The sequence below is a fragment of the Cervus canadensis genome, chromosome 27, assembly GCF_019320065.1.
Source record: "Cervus canadensis isolate Bull #8, Minnesota chromosome 27, ASM1932006v1, whole genome shotgun sequence".
Lineage (NCBI taxonomy): Eukaryota > Metazoa > Chordata > Mammalia > Artiodactyla > Cervidae > Cervus > Cervus canadensis.
In genome coordinates, this window is record NC_057412.1 from 46,827,721 (window position 1) to 46,846,050 (window position 18,330).

General features: G+C 39.1%; 1 long non-coding RNA gene across 4 annotated transcripts in view; it reads right to left on the reverse strand.

Annotated features, from left to right (window-relative positions):
- Window positions 1-18,330, reverse strand: part of LOC122428703 — a 242,651-nt gene that overhangs the window by 67,224 nt on the left and 157,097 nt on the right. Inside the window, exon 1 of one of the 4 annotated variants that reach the window (XR_006265800.1) lies at window positions 5,239-5,484. The exons of 2 other annotated variants lie outside the window; for them this stretch is intronic. This is a non-coding gene — a long non-coding RNA (uncharacterized LOC122428703). One more of the 4 variants, XR_006265803.1, reaches the window with a different exon arrangement.

An 18,330-nucleotide genomic window follows, 5' to 3' on the forward strand; every position in this document is an offset into this window, starting at 1 on the left:
TGTAAGAGACCACACAGTCTTGCATTTTTCACAGTTATGTCTCAGATAACTCAATGAGAAAACCTTGATGCTCAGTGTTATAGTATGTGGGTTAATTCTGGACCTTAAACAGAGGCAAGGGTAGGGAAATAACAAGGTCACTATAGAAGAATCTCAAAGCCTATGGGTATTCTGTGGGGTCTGCTTCTAAGAATCTTAAGTTTGCAGACTAATTTGTCAGTGCTTCATGCCAGGAACCAGGGAGCGACAGCAGGAGAGATTAGGATCTTCTCTCTGCTATAATTGGTCTCTAATAAGCACACCCTTCTACGGCGATACCTGCAAGCTGCTGCATACAGACCCAGCAGTGGCCACCAACTGTGATACGTGACCCCCTATATTTACAAACTAGAAATGCACATTGTCCAAACATCCCTCCAGAATTTTTTCGCTTAACAACACTTCATCTTCTGCATGTTGTGAGACTAGTCATTTTCTGCCAATTAGGCTAAGAAAGTTTAACCCAAACAGATGTTTAATGTCTTTCCTGTAATTTGCTCACTCATTATTCCCTGTGTGGAGGAACAACAAACCAACTGCAGCATGTATGAAAAACAAGGAGGCAGACTGTGGGGACATTCAGAAACACAAACAAGCATGCATGCATTAAAAACACTATACTATATACATATACTACACTATGTATATACATATACTATGTATAGTATGTGTGTGCACTGCATACTATACATACACTATATGTATACTCTACACTGCATATACTGTACACTGCAAATCATCTGAATAATGTATCAGCTAACATATACTAATGTACCACATTCTATTGGATATGAAGAAAATTAAAAGAGTAATTTAATTTGTATTACATGGGAGTTTTACGTAAAAGCCCAAGGGAAAAAAATTTTTTTTTTTAATTATGACACTGACATTTTTAAAAAGTCAGCTTTGGACCCCCTCTCAGGTGGTGAGAGAGAGTGACGGTGATGGCAGGATTCACAAAGGGAACACAGAGCTCCCACACCTCCATGCCCCTTTACCTCTTGTTCTTCCATTGCTGGTTTAGTAAATCTTGTTTCTCCCCCTTATAATCCACAGTAGGAACTAATCTACACACTGATGCACAAAGAGCCCAGAAATACTCTGCCAGTAACTTCAGGGGAATAACCTACGTCTCAAGTTTCCAGAGTGTAGTTCCCACACCCAAGCTCACTAGCACACAAGATTCTTTGTGGGGAACGGACTGCAATGGGGAAATCCAATGTCAGGTTTACTCAGAAGCAGTCCTGTTTCAGAAAATGAAAGGTGAAAATAGAAAGGGGAGGAGGAGGGAGACTCTGCTTATTACAACTCTCGGCAAAATAAACTGTTTTTACTATTCAATCAGAGGCAGCATAGAAGAATTAAATGACACAACACAAGTTATACCTCAGTGATGGTTTAGTAGAAAAGACTTGAAAAGTAATTGGATCCAATATTAACAACTTACCGGTTGTGCAAACATGGAAAAACACTTAATGTCTCTGACTTCAGTTTATAATCATTGAAAGGAGGATAGTAATAGAATCTGTAAATAATCTGAAATGTTATTTAACCAGTAAGGTCTGAGTGAGATGATACATATGAGAGTGCTTTATAAACTGTGATATTCTAAAGATACTTGCTTGTGGCCACTGTTATACACTGTTATGAAAATGAATACACTGTCCCTTGGACTGCAAGGAGATCCAAACGGTTCATCCTAAAGGAAACCAGTCCTGAATATTCATTGGAAGGACTGATGTTGAAGCTGACACTCCAATACTTTGGCCACCTGAGGCAAAGAACTGACTCATTGGAAAAGACCCTGATGCTGGGAAAGATTGAAGGCAGGAGAAGGGGACAACAGAGGATGAGATGGTTGGATGGCATCACCGACTCAATGGACATGAGTTTGAGTAAGCTCCAGCCGTTGATGATGGGCAGGGAGGCCTGGCGTGCTGCAGTCCATGGGGTTGCGAAGAGTCGGACATGACTGAGAGACTGAACTGAACTGAACTGTTATGAAAATAAGTGCATGTCTTAAAAGAGAATTTACTCAATTAATTTAAGTGTAAACCTTTTGTTTGGAATCACTCATTGAGCTTGTTCTTGGGTTGCTTGGTAAAACATCATTAAATTAATTTATTGATGTCACTTGTTTTTTCCCATCTTCCTCCCCCTTTTTTCTTTCATAGTGTTAAGGAGACCAAACATGCTAAGTCGGCTACTGGGAATCCCAGCATGGATACAAGTTTAGTCATCACTTAATATGTAGGTATCCTTTGGAATTGGGCACAGTTCCTTTCTAGATTTTGTAAATAAGTTATATAATTAAAAAAACTGAAGATTTCTTTAGAGGTAATATATATGTGTGGCTTGGGAGAATGACAGGTATGTATTAAGTCTTTTAAATATATGCAATAGAGCTCTGACACTATTAATGAGCAATTCTTCCTGAACCAAGGTATTAAAATACTCACTAGTTTTTCTGCTGATTCCTCTCGATTGCCTGCCTTTCAGTCTCCAGGTTTCACCTTGCTTTCTTTCACTCACATAAGGAGTTGTTTATGACCTTCAGCAACCTATCCATTTTAATGGAAAGGTCTGCTTCCTGCTAGTGTCACCAGAAAGACGTTCTCCTCGGGAAATCAGATTTCCATCTCGGCTGCACTCAAGCTAATGCACACAGAAGCCAGCAAACCTCTGCTCTTTTAACCCAGCAGCAGGAACCTGGCAGTTGCTCACAAACAGCCACGCGGCTGCCCACAGCATCACTAGAGCTTATCCGCTCCACTAAGAAACAGGGCAGTTTGTGCTTTTCTTCTTCGTAGTACTTACTGTTTTATAACAGGCGTTTCCTTTTTCTCAAAAATATTGAATTTCTTTCAATAAGACAAATATGTAAAAGAATTAGGGACACACTTTTTTATTATTTATTTTTAAAATAAAGTCTCTACCCTCAAACTGGGCTTCCCTTGTGTCTCAACTGGTAAAGAATCTGCCTGCAATGTGGGAGACCTGGGTTCGATCCCTGGGTTGGGAAGATCCCTGGAGGAGGGAAAGGCTACCCACTCTAGTATTCTGGCCTGGAGAATTCCACGGACTGTAAAGTCCATGGGGTTGCAAAGAGTCGGACACGACTGAGCGAATTTCACTTTCACTTTCACCCTCAAACTACCCATTGTCTGAGCAGAAAAATAAACAGCAAAAATCATTATAACAAAAGGGAGTAATAGATATATGTACAAGGGAAAATAATAGCCCCAGGTTGTTAGTGGTGATATTTTTCTTTGTTTCGTTTTGTTTTTGAGGTGGGGAGTGTTGTCAGCTATCTCAATGAATGGTTTTTTAAAATTTCACTTTGCAATGTAAACAGGAGTTTTCTACATAGAGAAAGGAATTTCAAGAAAAGGTCTATTCGTGATTCCAATTGATTCTCTAGAATTAAAGAACAAGAGAGTCCAGGTTAAAAGTACTAACCAAGAACTCCCATAAAAGATGGTTTGAAAAGAGTTCACATCAAGACACATATCACAATGTCTCAGGAAATTCACAACAAAGAGAAGATACTGATGTATCCAGAGAGAAAGATACAGGTCACACACAAAAGAAAGGAAATAAAAATGGCATTCAGCTTTTAAAATGTGTTAGAAATGTTTTAAAATATCTTAGGAATCTAGAAAACTATTTGAATGAATTCCAAATTAGTATTCTATACTTAGCCGCAGTATCAATGAAACGTGATGACAGAATTAAGATTTCAAATATATGTACTACATTTTGAGAAACAATTGCAAAACCACTTTACTGACTAAACAAAAATAAACCAAGAGAGATGAAGATACAGGATCAAGAAAGCAAGGGAATCAACAGAGGAGAAAGGAAAAGGGAATCCACATGATGAGGGACAAGGTGGCTCCTGGAATAGGGAAGAACAAACCTGACTTCATATTAGATCTGCTCCTGTTACTTTAACCCTTGGGCTTTGTTCCCTGGGCTTAGACTTTTTGTAAAAGAGGGTTCTGCACCTTTTGTAAAAGAATGTTGCCTATAGTCTGAAATATATAGGATAGCCTATTCTTAGGGTTGTGATCTTTAAGTGTTCATTCATATAGAAATAAAAAGTTGCAGAACAGAGAATAACATTTGTCTTGTTGGAGGTTTATAGATATAGGTTTGTAGTTATAGATAGCTACAAGAACATAGGGTTCTGACCCCAAGAAGTCTGCAACAGCTAACTATACCTCTCCCTCATCTTGCTTTAAAAAAATGCTCTGACAAATTCCTTTGAGGGGTTCCGGGGGTTTGGGGGCACAAACCACCCATCGCCTTGCATCGCCTTGCAATAAACCTTTCTCTGCCCCAAACTCAAACCCTTCTGTTTGTTGGGGCTCACTGTGTGTTGGCCACATGAACTTGCGCTCAGTAACAATTCCGTGAGAGCAGACATGCAGCAGGCCCATGGAGCAATCAGTATATATTGGAGCAGGGAGTCACAAAGCTCCAAAGGGATACCTCTAAGGAAAAAGAAATGAGCTGAAGAGATACACTGAGATGTTTAAACATATTGAAAAGAGATTAAGATTTCTAACAAAGCATTTGTAAATGAACTTGTGATGAGTACTCAGAAAATCAAGCAAATAAAAATTGAGACTAACTGCATGAAAACAGAATGGTTCAGCTGTAAATAAAATGTACGTGTCCATAATAATGCAAGAACCAAGTAGTACTGATGAGAACAAAATTAGTGCTTAACTCTGGGCTTCCCTGGTGGCTCAGAGGTAAAGAATCTGCCTTCCAAGTAGGAGGTGCAGGTTCAATCCCTGGGTCGGGACGATCCCCTGGAGAAGGAAATGGCAATCCACTCCAGTATCCTTCCCTGGGAAATCCCAGGAGCAGAGTTGCCTGGCAGGGTACAGTCCACGAGGTCACAAAAGAGTCGGACACAACTTAGCGACTAAGCAACGATCACTTACCTACACTGGAGGAAGAGGAAGTACTGAGTACAGGCAATGTACAACAAAGTGCAGTTCTCATCTCTCAGAGTTGAAAGTAAATACAAAATTTTTTAAAAGGAAGGATAAGAATGTATTTGTAAACAGTCAAAGAAACACAGAAAGGAACAATGAAAAGCATTAAAAAAAAAATGTGGCCCCAGGGAGTAGAAACAAGGAGTAGGAAGGCGAGACGGAAGTAGTGAGACACATAGAACCACTTAACTCCACAGGTCTGTTCTACGGGGCTTCCCAGGCGGCAGCAGTAGAGTCCTCTGCAGTGCGGGGGCTGCTGGAGACGTGGCTTCCGTCCCTGGGTCGGGAGCATCCCTCGGAGGAGGGCGTGGTGACCCATCCAGTCTTCAGCCTGAAGAATCCAGTGAACAGAGGAGCCTGGCGGGCTACAGTCCATAGGGCTGCAAAGAGCCGGACACAACTGCAGTGACTCAGCACACATGCACAGATGCTTTATACCACTAAAACCAAACGTTAAAGATAAATATTATTGGAGGTAGAGAAGGATGCAGTCAGGGAGGCAGCAATCAGGCACTGAAGAGCTTTGCATGCCAGTCCACTGCCTTTACAATTTAACTGGTGAGCAATAGAGAGCTTTTGAACATTTTTAAAACAGGAGAGACTCATGATTTTATTTGGATTTTGGAAACAGCTTTCCTGTAGTGATACCAGAAGGGATAAAACAAGAGGCAAAAAAAAATCAATTAGATGTAAAAGCTAGGAAAAAAACATATGTAAACATGACAGATAAAAAGTTACCATGTTGTTAATAAACCAGGAACTCTTATATATTACTAGAGGAAATGCATGGAAGTGTAAAACACAGTTATAAGATAGATAAGTTCTGGGGATATAATATACAGCATGGCAACTGTTACAAAATTGTTAACAAAATTGATTTGTTTATTTCAAAGTTAATGAGAGAGTAGATCTGACAAGTTCTCATCATAAGAAAAAAACCCTGTAAATGGATAAGGTGATAGATTTTAACTCAACTTATTGTGGTAACTATTCTGCAATATTGGCAACCCACTCCAGTGTTCTTGCCTGGAGAATCCCAGGGACGGGGGAGCCTGGTGGGCTGCCGTGTATGGCGTCACACAGAGTCAGACACGACTGAAGTGACTTAGCAGCAGCAGCAGCAGCATTCTGCAATATATACACATATCAAATCATTATGTTGTACACTTTAAACGAATACAAAGTTATATATCAATTATATCTCAAAACTGGGAAAAGAAAGATCAAAATAATAGAAATGAAAGACATAAACAGAAATTTCAGAAAATAAGAACTAGAAGTGATAAAGAAAATAGAAAAATATAGAAGATATTCAACTCACCATTAATCCCAAACATAGAAACAAAATAAATATCATTTTAACCAAACAAATGACATAAACAACAACAAAAAAGAAAAATCTGGCTTTAATGAAGGTAAGGGAACTATCACACAGTTATAGACAGTGCAAATTGCTATAATCTTTCTGAAAGATGAGCAAAAATACTAAAATCAAGAGAGTATGTGTGGTGCAGAGTGCATTCCTCTTTCTACCCCAGGTTTCTGCCCTTCCACAACTGCATTTTGCACATGGCTTTGGCACAGCAGTGCAGTAAACCCACCCCAGCCCCCCTACGATCTCTCACTGCAGCTTCCTTTGACTGACTCATCTTCTATTGCTCTAATTCCAAATGTTCAGGATATGAGTTGATCAGCATTGTTTGTGTGATACACATTCCTGGTTGAACCCCTTGAATGAAGACAAAGGAGGTTACTAGGTACAAATCTAAGCACCTACTCTTTCAGGCTATCCTATGGGCTGGGGAAATTTATCAACAAGGCAACTGAGGATTGGTGGTTACCTGAAATAGCACTTGAATATTATGTATTGTGAGTGTGCAGTGGTTAGGAAGACAGAGGGGGGCCAAAGCTTTCTACCACTTACTTTAGCTGGGTGACCTCTGGCAATACTTAACTTCTCTGAACTATTTCCTCAGTTGTGAAATGGAAATAATAGCCATCTACATGATAGCCATCTACACTGTTGAGAGAACAACTGACGTACAATAGGAGTTCTTCATTTTTACTGTAAACAATCTAAGAGAAAAATGATGTTGGTCTGGAATATGGTGTAGGGATGGAGAAGGGGGAGTGTGCAGAAAGGAAAGTTTAGCTGAACCCTTGGCCCTCCTTGTTTTCCTTTAAGTGTAGCTTTAAAGCATTCAGACATAAAGAGGAGTCATTTCACTTGGTGTCTAATATTTATATGTATGTTTGTAAAAATTCTCAAGGGAATATGCATTGCTGTGAAGACAAACACATGATAATTCCCTCAGGAACTGATATTTCACAAGTCTACATTCTGAGTAACCTAAAGTGATCTCTCCTGAAATATTTCAGTCTTCAAAACCTTCAGTATAACTTTTATCATATTGCTTTTTTAATGTTCAGACTGTGTGTTGTTGTTTCTTGATTCATTGCTGCTATTGCTAGGTCACTTCAGTAGTGTCCGACACTGTGCGACCCCATAGACGGCAGCCCACCAGGCTCCCCCGTCCTTGGGATTCTCCAGGCAAGAACACTGGAGTGGGTTGCCATTTCCTTCTCCAATGCATGAAAGTGAAAAATGAAAGTGAAGTCGTTCAGTCGTGTCAGACTCTTAGCGAGCCCATGGACTGCAGCCCACCAGGCTCCTCCATCCATGGGATTTTCCAGGCAAGAGTACGGTGCCACTGCCTTCTCCTTCTTGATTCATAATTGACCCTAAATCTTGCCCAGGCTTCAGAAATGGTTAGTCACACTGACACTTTCAGCAGACACCCCTGTTTCAGGGACCAGAGGGCAGTTTGGTCCTAAACGAGTAATAATATAATGCAAATTTCATGGAGGTTGCTCTTTGTCAGTTCTCCCATTCCTTCCAACATTTCATTTATTTTCAGAGTTAGAACAGCCTCCAATTTGCCTTTAGCTCCTGGCACTCGTGACCTGTATGTTTTGATTCCACTTTTCCCTAACTCTCCCAGTCACAATTACAGGATTTTGTCCAGCTCTTCCCAAAGTTCATTCCCCTAAGCTGTCAACGTCCGCTGCCTCAAGGGCTCAGGCACCCATGTGCTTCTCCTGAAAGGTGCAGATGAAGATTATCTTAGAGTAACAGTTCTTAAACTCTTGTGGATAGTTTAAAATTGTGTTAAGACTGTGGAACCTTTGTAATGTTTGGCTTCATGACTAGAAGTGTCAGATTCATTGCTGGGAACAGCATTTATTAGAAACAACTGACCACTCAATTTTCTTTATATCTCACTGAAGGGAAGATGTATTCATTCAAAATTTACACATGTGTGCCTCAAGTTATAGAAACTCACTCCAGCCAACCTAAGAAACCTAGGCTACAAAGATGGAATGTACAACCCAATGAGAGGGTAACAGGCAGGAAGGCCAGGGGTCTCCAAACAGAGGAAAGAGGCTCCAAGTGCCAGACATTTTTATCTCTCTTAAGCGGCAGGAGGAAACAAACCAGCGATATGTTTTCTTCTCTATACAAATTTAAAATGAGGTTTCTCTTAAAATGCTGTGTTGCCATGACACCTGGTTTCACCTGAAGCTAACTACTCTCAAACCTTGAGTTAACCAATACATTTCTTTTTCTTATGGAAATGTTGTCTTAAGCTATGACTCTTTCTTCAAATTGGTTCCGCCAAATGGCCCAACCTACTTACTCAGGTATTGTTCCCCTAATCTATGTAAACGAAACTATTTGTTGGTAATCTGCCCTTCTACAAGATTCAAGTCAATCGTTTTACGGCCAGGGATGAATTATCTGGTGCCATTCTAAGTTTTATGACATTCCTTTCTTTTCATTAACAGATTGTGAGTGACTATATAACAATAATGTATCCTGCCTGAGGACAGTCTTTGGATTAAATCCTCTGGCTAATTCTGTTATCTTAAAAACATAAATTATGGAAGTAGGCCTGGTCTTTACAAGGATGTGTACTGCCTGAGGACAATCTTTGGATTAAACCTTCTAGCCAACTCTGTTATCTTAAAATGTAAATTATGGGAGTAGGTCTGGTGAGGTCTTTACAACCTCCAGACATTCTTTGGATTCATTGGAGAGTATACAACTCCATTGCTAATACTAGCAAAGGGGGTACTCTTTTGCCCCCTTCTGATGCCTATGTCAGAAGCTTTCTCTATCTCCTTTATACTTTAATAAAACTTTATTACACAAAAGCTCTGAGCGATCCAGCCTCGTCTCTGGCCCCGGATTGAATTTGTCTCCTCCGGAGGCCAAGAATCCCACATCTTATCGTTCAGAAACAACCTTTCACCAAGAGCAGAGAGGTTCGCAGGTCTCAGAACTGAACAGTATTTTTTTACCCTCTCCTTTCTGCCAATTCGTTTTACTTCTTTTTCTCATATTTCCTAGCTCTCATTTTCCCATCCACCCCACCATCCTAACTAGCTGTCACTCTTGTAGACATAGTGGAGATGTGGCCCTAAAAGGACCATCCGATACTGAAAATGCATAGAAGGGTCACTGATGCCTCAATTGCCACCCACTCCCCAGCTGTGTCAAAGAGAAAATCACCCGGATAAGCAGACAAGGTCAAATGCAGTAGTAACGCTGGTGCTTAGGGCAGCACCTTTAGTGACTGGGGCAGTGTCAAAGTGGCAGAACTCAAGAAAGAGTGGCTGATAAGCAATCATCCTGAAGCCTGCACCACTTTCTTTAAAAGTAATAACCATTTGGGAAAACATTTTGCATCTGGAACATGCAGCTACTAAGTTGGCTGCCCTCCTCTACTGATCAATGGAGGAAAAAATCCTTTTTAAGTCATGTCAAATTAAAATAAAATATTTTTATTTTCATAAAGAATATGTAATATTTCCTACATTGAGTTTAAATTGTTACTTTATTTAAAAAAATAAAGCTTTATTAAATAAATAAAATGGAAAAGAGAAAGACTTCTAGACTCCAGGATAAAATGGCAGACTGAGAACATATTTATTTTCCTTTCCATGCTCTCAAAATGTTAGGAGATGTGTTCATAACCACAGTCAGGTTTGGAGGGAGAGGCAATCCATAGACCAGATATTTTGATGACAGATGAACTATGCAGGGCAGATGAAGCCATAGTTCAGAAAATGAAGAGAAGAACAGGTGTCAGCAATTGTAGAAACTGTTCTCTCTAGAGAAACTGTGTGAAGCCTGAAGCTAAAAATTGGCAAGCTTAGAGAGAAAGAAAGAATGATAGAGAAGCAACCAAAGGAAACAATTAAAAACTGTCCACATCACTGCAACTTGGCTCCTCCCAACAAACCCCCGTTCCCATGTGAATGGTGAATGACAGGTCTTGCATGTTCAGTGAGCATGAACCAGAGGACTATTTTCTAAAGAAGCCAAATCAGTTGCTTAGGAACAGCAAGTATTCCATGTGTGGGATGTTGTCCCAAGATTAAAGTTGTCTTATTTTGTCTGAGGGAATCCTATGGAATGTATGCTTGCCTGCTTCTCATCTACATACCTTAAAATGAAATTTTTGTGTAGCCAATAACACCACATATGCATGCACGCGCGCGCACACACACACACACACAAACACACACACACACACACACACACACACACACGCTGAGCTCTGCCCTCCTGGATAAGGAAAATGTTTGGTGGATTGATAAAGAAACAAATACACAGCAGAAGGAACTTATAGCAACTTAACCTAATCAACATTGTATTTTATTCATAAAGATGAATGGAAACCTAATTATCATGAGACAAATGGGGAAAATCATCAGTACAAAGAAAACTATCAAGAAGAACATGCCAAATAGCTGATCCTGGATCCTGGAGAAAACACAGATAATAAGGAAAAAATGTGTGTGTGCAAATACACATAGATAATAAGAAACAGATAATAGTATATATACATATATACACACATACATATGTATGTATGTATCTTCAGTTCTGTTTGATAAGACAATAAACCCATGTAACAGGAATGAAATGCCATGAAAAGGAAATAGAGGCTATCTAAGAAGAATGCCTTAGAAATTAAACATATTATTACTGAAGTTGAAAGTTCAGTGGAAACGCTGGCTGCTAAAGAAACCTCCTAAAATATAGAGCAAAAAGACAAAGAGATGGAAAATACAAAAGTGCCAATTCCTAACAAATAAAAGTTTCAGAAAGAAAGAACAAAGAAAATAAAGGGGAAAAATATGTAGGAATTCAAAATCCCAGAGTTAAAAAGAGATACGAGGCTTCCTATTCAAAGGTGTAACCAAATGCCAAACAATGAATTTTAAAAGACCTACACCTAGACACATAATCATGAAATTCTAAAAAAAAAAAACCTGGAATGAAGACAAAATGCTAAGAGTCCAGAAAGAAAAATAAACTCAAGTTATAAGTTTCAGTGTACTAGACATTTCTTGTGTCCCTGCCCCTCAGCCACATCACAGTCCACTGCCTAAGTGTGATTCCAGCTGCATTTGGAGAATATATTCCATGGGAACCAGGACACAGCGCGCAGAGACAGCAGCCCGACTCAAGCACGTATTGTGTCTTTTCTCTTTCTGCCAGTAAGTCTTTCCCAAGCCCGGGGAGCCCGTGTGCTCAAGCATAAACATATTCCAGACTACAAGATAGTTAACCCAGGACCAACCTTACCAGCAGAGGAGCTGGTAAATAAGTGATCCAGCTCCCTGTAGTTCCAGAGGATAATTCTAAGTGGCATTATATGTCATTCTCAAAAGATCTTAGCAGACTCAAGCCTCTGTGACCCACAGTAGTGACCTCATCAATGCACCCTAAGATTGTCTTTTTCTCCTTTTTTTGTCTCACTACTCTCCTCCCTCAGCTGTTTCCTGGGATCTCACTGCAAATAAATGGCCTGCACCCAAGTCCTTTACTCAGACTTAGTTTGGGGAAACATGAACTAAAATTTTGGGGCTCACATGCTGATGAGTGAGTAGTTCCAACAACCACAGCCAGACAGGAGCAAGGTAAGCATTACTACTAAGAAGAACTAAACTCTAAACTTTCTTGGCATTAGCTTTGGGACTATGCAATGGACAGAAGCTGGAAAAGTCTGCAGAAGACCATTAGGGAAACCAAGAAGGATCTCGAGGAAGCTGTTAGTGAAGGTTTAAATACAGTGATGAAAATGAAGAGCAAAGAAAAAGGGAATTTTTTATGCAGTGACAGAAAATTTGGCAATGCTGTCACCTGCATTAATGAGAGACTAGAAGGAGTACCCAGGGGAACTGTGAATGCCTGGGGAAATTTGAAGGCAAAATTTCAAACCTTAACTGGCTTCTTACCAGCTGCCTATGATATAAAAAGAGAAATAAAATAAAGGAAGAACTCTTTAAGTCTGTTTTAGTAGAATTTAAATGAAACATAAAGGGTCAAGCTTTAGGGGATCAAAAATAAGACTGTTTTTCATGTCTGGTCCCTTCAGAAAAAATTCTTATAATGTGAATTTCTTAAAAACAAAGATCAAGTCATATGGGAGTGTAAGTTCCTTGATACACTTCAGAAAGAACTAAGACAGTAACTGAAAGACAATTTCAGACAAAGGACCTTGTAGACCCTCTGTGTTAAACATGAAGGCTTCTAATAATCTGAAAGACATGGTCCACGGGGAACAAAAGATAGAGAAGAACCAGTCCCCAAAAGAGTCATGAGTGTTGCTGTTGTCCAAAGCAAGTTTCTCAGCATTGGTACTATTGACATATTGTGTAGACAATTCTTTGTTTAAGGGGGCAGGTTGTGCACTGGGACGTTTAGCGCTCTTAACTGCGGGATGTTAGCGCAGCCCTGGCCTCTACCAAGTAGTCACCAGCAGTATTCCTCCTTGCACTCTTGACAATAAAAGTTACTTCCAGACCTTCTAAATGTCACCTGGAGGGAGGAGATCATTTGAGAACCACTGATCTAAAGCACTGAAGTATAATTTGATACACATAACATCAACAAAGATTTTAAAAGAATGATATCAACTCGGGCTTCGAGGGAGAGAAACAGGACAAATTAAATGAAAATCTGTCTTTGGACATCTATATGGAAACCAGCCTAAGAAAACCAGTTAGTTGCAAACATGGGGTATTTCTATGGAAAGGGCAAGTCTCTCACCAAAAGCAGGGTTTATGGCCAGCCCCTTTGAATTTGGGTAGGCTGTGTGATTGCTTTGACTAATAAAATATAGTGCAATTATGCCATGCTAGGTTCCAGGTCATGGCCCCAAGAAATTGGCAGTTTTCACTTCCTGTCTCTTGGGAAACTTTTGAAACTCAGCTGCCATATATTAGATGCTTAAGACATATGGAAAGGCAACATGCAGGTGCATCAATCAATAGCCCCAGCTGAACACCAACACAATAATCAGTAACTACTAACCATGTGTGTTAGCCATCTTGGACATCCAGGTCAGTTGTGTCTTCTGATGCCAGTAGCAGCCTCTATCTGACGGAAACGTAGGAGAGATCCCAAGGAAGAACCACCCAGCTAAGCCTAGTCAATACAAAAACCATAGCAAGAATAAGGCATTGGTATTTGAAGCCACTAAATTCTGCAGTGACTTATTATACAGCATTGGATAACCAGCAATCAGGGAAGAAGCTCTGGGTAATCACACTGACTTTTCAGAGATTAAGCATTTGGTTAATTTCCTCAAGCAATTTTGACCAGCTGAGTTGCTTGCCAAAGATGAGAAAAAACCTAGGAAGAGTCCTAGAGGAAAGAGGTAATGAATATCCATCACAACCTTGGAAGCAGTGATTACACTAGGGACGACAGTTTGTTTCACTAAAGACACTAAATGTGGAATCCTATAAAGATTTCAGCTGGTAACTACCTTGAAATATCAGAAACAGACTGAACTTAATGTGGAATGTCAGGAAATCTTTATACTGCAAGGAGTGAACCAGAGAATGCTGGTGCACTGGTCACACTCCATCAGTCCACATGTGATTTAATCCTGAGCTGCGGTGGACAGTTCCATGTGGAATCAAACATCTAACATCGACAGCATCACACATCATGCATGCATCTTTTGTATTTTGCCTCAAAATCTTCTCTGACACTGTAGGAACTTGGAAGAATTGACAGAACAAGTGGCAGCATTAAGCAGAAGCTTAATGCATCTAGAAAGAAACAACCAATGAGGAGTGGTAGCCTGAATATTAGTTTCCCAGCCTCCTCTTCTCCAGGTAGAAAAATCTAGGCAATGTTATGTACATTTTTCAGGAGATGCTGCAGGAATTGAGCCCTGTTGCTCTCAGTAGCTACTTTGAGAAAGTAAAAAGTGAAAGTACAGTCGCTCAGTCATGTCCAACTCTTTGGGACCCCATGGACTGTAGCCTACCAGGCTTCTCCATCCATGGGATTCTCCAGGCAAGAGTACTGGAGTGGGTTGCCATTTCGTTCTCCAGGGGATCTTCCCAACCCAGGGATCGAACCCAGGTCTCTCTCATTGTGGGCAGACACTTTACCCTCTAATCCACCAGAGAAAATACCTGTAAATTAAATTTTCTTCCTTACCAAACTCACTTTCCTCCTCTGACTTCTGATACTTTCAGTGGATGACAAAATAAACTACCTGTAGCTAAGCCTTTCCCTTACATCCTGCTTTCATCAGGAACGGAAGAAATCAGATTGGTAGCAGACTCTTTTAATCAGCATCACTATGTACAAGGAACCTAGATTTCTGGGCCTAGCCTACTATCAAGCATGAAAGCAAAACATAGTTTCTAATGTGCAAAGACAGATATTTCTTACCTCCTATGCACCTCTCCTCAAAAAAAAAAAATTAAAGAGGTAATGCAGAAAATTTTTAAAGTATTCCGAGAAAGTTCTTCATCAGATTTGTGATTTGCAAGTATGTTCTCTCAATTTGGAATTTGTCTTTCATTATGACTTGCTTTTGAACAAGCATCTGAATACCTACTGCAAGATGTCTCTTGCAAGATTTTCATTCTCTTTGGTATAATATACGATTACACACCTTCTCTGTAGAGCTACTCAGAATATTTAATCTTGTAGTAGATTATGTGTATATAATCATTACATTATAGGAACCCTTTCTTCATTTGCCATTTTGAAACCCACCTACAAGCAAAGCACTATAAATTAATTTTAATTGAATTCTATTAATTACTGACTTAATAGAATAAAAATATTACAAACTGGAAAATATGGTAAACAAAATGATGGTTATCTGGCTGGTTTAGTCGCTAAGTCGTGTCGGACTCTTGTGACGTCATGAGCTGTAGCCGGTCAGGCTCCTCTGTCCGTGGAATTCTCCAGGGAGAACACTGGAGTGGGTTGCCATATATGGTATACAAAAGTGAATAGTGAAGGTTGTGAGGGGTATATGAGAGTGATAAGAGGGTCTTTCATTTTAATTGTATTTATTTATTTTTAATTAAAAGGAACCTTAATTTTATCCTATTTCATAATGATATATCTTCAAATAGTTCTAAAACTATGAAACAAAAAATAAAGACTTAAGTATCTTAGTAAACAGGATAATTGAAAGCAATAATATTGGTAGCAAAACTTAGGAGGCGATGAGAGATCAATGTTAGTAGACGTGAGTTAATTCCTCATCAAATGAAAATGTAATAGAATAGAATGTGCAGTCCCAAGACTGCACATAGACTCAATAGAAAAATATTAGCAATAATTTTTTATTTGATGTATGATAGTTTTAAACTGCTCAAACTTCTATGTGCATGTATGAAATAAATATGCATATGTACATTTATATTAAAATATAATTCTATATTATGGGTAGTTAGCAGAGTGGAGGAAACTGGAACTTCCCCAGCAGTCCAGTGGTTAGAACTCTAGGCTCTCAGTGCAGGGGTTATAGGTTTCATCCCTCATCGGGGAACTAAGAGCTTGTATACCACGTGTGGTGGCCTCAATAAATAAATAAATAAAATTAAAAGTAAATTAAAATTTTTTTTTCCCAAAAAAGTAGCATGAGAAAGTAAAAAAAGGATAAGGAAACAGGAGTTTTGAGGGGAGAAACGCAGAGAAAAAATGCAAAGAAAGTGAAAGAAAGACAGGTCCAGGCAGAGGGAATAAAAGCAGTAGAGAAAAAAACTTGGACTGACAGAAACCCAGTGTACAAAGGAACATCAATGATGCAAACTGACTTCCATGGAATAATATTGTCAACTTGTGGCCTTTTAAGATATTACAAGTAGAGATTTTTCCAAAATTTTGAAAAACTGCAAAAATCTCATAAAATGTTTTGTGTCTGAAAAAGCAAGGATCCAACTTTCTTTCAAAGTGAAATGCCAATACTTTTGAGAGACAATTTTCAGTTACATGGGAAAAAAACAGAATATATCTTTTTATCTATTCCTTAAGAATCAAATGCTGGTGAGTTTACTTATTCAACCAGAGCATTTAAGTTATTCACAGAGGATACCATAATCAAACACTAGAGAATTCCTCTGAACACTCTGAACACTTGACTAGACTTTTTCTGCATAATTGTTGGGACAAGAGCTTTTGCGAATATCTCCTTTGTAACTGTTAGCAACAAATTCCACAAATACATCCCTGAGCTCATAAATACTTGCCATACCTCTGACAAGCACCTACCTCCCAAGCTTCAGTAGTCCTATCAGTGTGGGATAGGGAGAAAAAGAGACGACGATAACTTAATTTTACCATTTGAACTAAATAGTAAGTACCTTTTGAACCTAGAGTTGCAGAGTGGATTTGTGGTATGGGTTGGGAGGAACAGGTAAGGAGACGGGCTGATAGGGGAGAAAAGAAAAAGCCAAGAGCAGGTGCCACTAACGCTAATGCTATCAGTTCAGTTCAGTTCAGTCGCTCAGTCGTGTCCGACTCTTTGCGACCCCATGGACTGCAGCACAGCAGGTTTCCCTATCCATCATCAACTCCTGGAGCTTACTCAAACTCATGTCCATCGAGTCAGTGATGCCATCCAGCCATCTCATCCTCTGCCGTCCCCTTCTCCTCCCGCCTTCAATCTTTCCCAGCATCAGAGTCTTTTCCAGTGAATCAGTTCCTTGCATCAGGTGGCCCAAGTATTGAAGCTTCAGGTTCAGGATCAGTCCTTCCAATGAATATTCAGAACTAATTTCCTTTAGGATTGACTGGTCTGATCTCCTTACACTCCAAGGGACTCTCAAGAGTCTTCTCCAATACCACAGTTCAAAAGAATCAATTCTTTAGCACTCAGCTTTCTTTATGATCCAACTCTCACATCCATACATGACTCTGGAAAAACCATAGCTTTACCTTTGTCAATAATGGCGGTAGTGGTAAAGAACTCTTTTGCCAGTGCAGGAGACACAAGAGATGCAGGTTGGATCCCTGGGTCAGGAAGACCCCCTAGAGGAAGACATGCCAACCGACTCCATTATTCTTGTCTAGAGAATTCCATGGACAGAGGAGCCTAGTGGGTTTCAGCCCATACAGTTGCAGAGTCAGACACGACTGAAGAGACTTAACACACACACACAGTACCTACCACATTTATTTGCCCATATATATGAAGGAATTATACATATCAATAAAGAAAAATATATGAATCCAATGTAAAATATCAAAAGATACAAATAGGCAGTTGATAGAAAACAAAAATCAACTACTAAATTTTATATTACAAATAGATGTACAATCAAGGTAGGAAAGAAGGAAGTAAAAATGAAAACCAACTATAGATATTACTTCACATTTCTGAAAATACTGTCTGAGAAATAACAATAAATGAGAATTTTCATAGTCCACTGATAGAAACAACTACTTTTAGAGCAACCGGCAATATCTAGCAATTCTAAAAATTTTATACCTACTATTCAGAAGGCATACTTATAAGAATAATAACCAGACAAATGATCACACATATTTATAAGGAGATATTCCAAAAAAATAAAATAGCAAAATCAATTAACAACTTAAATGTCTGCCAAAAGAACAGGCAAATGAATTTCAATATAATCATATATTAAAATATTAAACAACAATGAAAATGAATTCACAGCAACTGAATATTCAATATAGATAAAGCACAAATATTTGGAACAAAAACCTATATACTCAGTGATTCTATTTATACAGAGATGAAAACATGCAAATCAGACTATATACTATACATATATATATATCAAGCAAAACTATAAAGACATAGATGAAAAATATTAAAATTAACTCAATGGTTTACTAGGAAATAAATTGATTCAAATATTTTTTCAGTTATTTATTTCTTAAATGGATAGTAAGAACATGCATGTTCCATACATGTAA